This window comes from Silene latifolia, chromosome 9, assembly GCF_048544455.1.
Source record: "Silene latifolia isolate original U9 population chromosome 9, ASM4854445v1, whole genome shotgun sequence".
NCBI classification, from domain to species: domain Eukaryota; kingdom Viridiplantae; phylum Streptophyta; class Magnoliopsida; order Caryophyllales; family Caryophyllaceae; genus Silene; species Silene latifolia.
In genome coordinates, this window is record NC_133534.1 from 151,925,382 (window position 1) to 151,929,646 (window position 4,265).

A 4,265-nucleotide genomic window follows, 5' to 3' on the forward strand; every position below is an offset into this window, starting at 1 on the left:
CTTTCCTTTGATTTGGTTAAACCCTAATATAGGGATTTGGGGGTTTTTGAGTAGTATGTAATTGGGTAGCATTTATGTGTTGTATGATAGGAGGAGGTTTCATAGAGGAGGCTTTTTGATACAACAGTAGAGACCGTCTGACAGTGTGCTTTCCAGGTAGGATTTCCTACTCAGTATTAGTCCCATAATGGGATATTGGTTGATGTGCTGTGATTGGTTGTTTGATATAGTAATTGTATTGTGATTGTGGTTGTGATCGTTGTCTATGGTTCGCGAGGCGTGGCCTCGGCTGAGTGAGGTCACTTGCGGGAGTGGCTTCACGCCCTAGTTTCGCCTTCTTTGGAACCCGCCACAGAAGGGATGTGCACATTAATGGACAGGGTTATCGCTCACTATGTGGAGCGGGGATTTGGTGGGTACGGCTGCGGTCCCCCACTGGCAGGGCTGGTCCAGTGGACAGTCAGTGATTGAGATGGTTGGATTTGGCGTGATTGTGTGTGTATGACAGTTAAGCTGTCTGTTTATCTTATTGTTAATATATATTGAGTTGTGTGATTAGTACTGACCCCGGTGTTGTTTTGTAAACCTGCGGTGATCTATTCGGGGATGGTGAGCAGATATTGAGCAGGTATGAGATGAGTACTGGGATAGCTGGGATGGCCACGACATGATGATAGGAGTCTTCCACTGTAGCTTATTAGTTTATTTGCATTTCAGCTAGAACAGTTAGTTTGAGGACATGTATTACACATTTGGTTTGGTTTTGAGAATTGTAACTCTTCGCTAAGTATTTATATTTAAACGTTGTTTCTTCATTGTTTATTTGATTATCATTGCCTCGTGTAACCGAGATGGTAATGTCTTCATACCTGAGTGGTCCTGGTAAGGCACTTGGAGTATGGGGGTGTTACAAACACATCTACTTATAATGGATTGTTTTTCATATACTTAATTGAATTAAGTACTTTGAAGCGATAAATTGTTTTGGTAATTAGATTTGTCAGAATTCGTAATTGACCAAAATGACGCAACCACTTCAATGAAAGTTTTAAAGACTAAAACGATTAAATTGAAGAGTAATCTTCATAAGATTCAACTTTGCTTCTCTAAGTAAAGACTCTTTGAAATGAGTGGGAGCATTCTCTTAAACCGTTAAGAAAAGGATGAGGTTCAAGAAGTAAAGATAATAATGGAATTGATACAAGGTAATGTTAAAAGTAAAGTTGTTGAGAATAGCGATACTAAACCTATCAATCCCGACCGATAAAGTTTCCACTGTCTTAAATGTTGGACACTAGAAAGGAAACTACCCCAAATTATTGAAGAATCAACAAGTTAGTTGTGGGACATCTAATGGGACCTTCTTCTTTAAATGTTTATTTGATTAAACATAAATTTTTCTAGTACTACTTCGTCAATATTAGAAACCAGTGGAGGTTTTCATGATTGTATTCGACACATAGGATGATTAGAATATGACGACTAGCAACAATGAAGTCGAGAGATAGAGTCATTGTGTACTAAATCTAGTTTTCGGGTTTGGAGTTGTACTTAATCGTGACTATTAAGTACATAAACTCTAAATAAGAATACAAACTTATTAAGATACAAAAGAGGTTTCACTTTGATGACCCTATACACCACGATTTGATGTATGGCTAGACCATTATCAAGGTGATTATATTCTAAACCAAACTAGAATGATATATCATGAAGATGATGCAAGACTCAAATTGGTAACCCAAAATTAAACCTTAAATTATGGGATGATTAACGCAAAGAGTTATCGAGTACTCTTGAAACCATTAGATCTTATGGTACATGCGTATCTTGTATTCAAAGCAAGATGTCTCGTGCCTTTTGGGTGAAAAGGAGATCGAGGTTGTAAATCATTGATCCATAATAGGTTGATCATTTTCTTTTACCAACGATTTAAGTTGATGCTAATGTGTTCACTTAATAAGGTAAATAGAGAAATCTTTGAAGAATTTCAAAGAGTTCAAGGAATCACGATTTAGTCGTGATGGGATTATCAAAGTGAAAACTTTGATATAAGCCATACGAAATGTAATATAGTATCACAAGTTAATCTCTCTCAGCACGCATTATGGAATAACGTGTGGTTGGATAAGAAATAAAACGCTATTCGATATGGTTTGGACTTCAATCAAGTTACTTTGAGTTACTTGATCCTTTTGGGGATTTTATCATTTTGTCTAATTTGTTTTTCCACTAAACCTAAACGATACATATGAGATATGAAATGGCAAGAGTACCATGTTTGTAAGTTTTCACAAGAAACAAACGCTCATTTTTCCTTTCAATTATCACGAGTACGACGGGTTTGCAGCTCGTGAAACTGTCTTTCTAAAATACAAGTTTATTTCTAGAAGACAGAGTGGGAGAAATTATTCAAGAGCCACAAAGAATGTAATGTCGCAAGAAACTGGTCTTTCTTGGCTACATGAGACATTTTATGTAAGATGTTGTTTCTTTAAAACCTAGGAGGTTAAATTCGTCACTTGTTAAAAATGATGAATTCATGCTACTTTTAAGAAAGTAAAGAGCTTATAACTTACAAAGAAATTGTTTGATTCAAGTTACATCTGGAAGTAATGACTATATGACTTACGTAAGAGTGTTTAAGTCACAACTCACTACAAGGCTTAGAGCCATGTAAATCCGAAATAAAAGGCTTGATTAGTGACAAAGGGTTTTGCACTAATAAAGAGAGATTTCAAGGCAAGATTGGTGCCAAAGAGTTTTGCGCTGATTGAAATGCTTAAGTCTATTTGGATCTTCTTAGGGATTGTGTTTCATTATTATGAAATACATAGCGAGTGAATCTAAAACCCACTTCTTCAATAGAAGGAATGCATTCAATACATGTCTTGAGTTTTGTAGATTCTTGCAATCCTAAGATAATGTGAAACTTAAGAGAGGGTCTTAAGTAGGACATCAATGAGTTGGAATCAATGTTTTGATCATGTTATAAAACTTTTCTCGATAAATCGAGAAGTTGTGTTTATACATGAAGTTTAGTGGGAGTTACGAAAATTTTAATTAGTCTTATATGTGGATGACATATTGATCATTGAGAATGATATAAGATTTTTGGAGTATTATAATACATCTTTAATATCCGGATTTATGAAGATAAATCTACATGATATTAGTGTCAAATAAGAAGTCTCATGTTGATAAGATTCATGACTAGTTTAATAAAATTGAACATATTTTATTGATTCCATTTGCTTCCGCTGCCGAATCAATTAAATAAGAAATGATGTATAACACTTCATATACTTTGAGTATGATGAATTATTTCAAAATCGAATTTAAGTAATATTTACCAAGTAAACCATAAAGATTACCCTTAAGTGCTTGCAGAAGCATTAAGGATATAATGCAAAGTGTTTTTGATGCAATTTTGGGTAAGGGTGTTACACAAGTGACAATTGACAATTGAGATTGCGCATGGTTTCCGACAAAGCCATAATCAAAACACATTAGGAGGGTTAAGATACCATTGTGGCTATGTTAATTAAGAAGTAGATTTTCTAGAATCGTTCTAGGCAATAAAGAACAATGAGAAATATTTAAAATGGAAATTGAGTACCTTGCAATCATGGGATGTGCAAAAAGGATGAGTCCCGCACACTGTGAAAACAGTGGGAGCTATTTTAAGGCTAGAAGGCCTATTTCTTGATTAGATCTCGACACGTACGCAGAAAGTTTTGTAATGCAAATGTATACATTACAAAGGAAAACGAGTATGTAGTAAGGTTGAGTAAGGTACAAGAAGTTGATAAAACCTACTAACCAAAGCCTTCTCATAGGCTTAACATGATGAGTCATGTCATTTCAATTGAATTGAAATGAAAAACTACATACAAGATCAAATTAGATTATAGAACATGAAATAGTAATCAGGCATTGACTATTCATATGTGATAATCGCATTTGTCGTTCGAGTTTTTCTGTAAAAACTCCTTTTATACTTTGTTACATCCAAACAGGTTGTAGAGACAACATTGAACCCCGTTAAAGTGAACCCGGATTAACATGGTATTCGCCCATAGTCACTTGTATGAGGTGACGTCTCGAAGTGACTAGAGTGTGATGCGATTGATGGCAAGTTCAAGTGCCATAGAGTCATGTGAGATGACTAGTCGATCACATAGGCAGACTGTTAGGAACACTTTGTCGGGCAGTGACCGCTTATAGAGTTCTGGCAAATTTATATAGCCTGGTCGTGGCGAGAG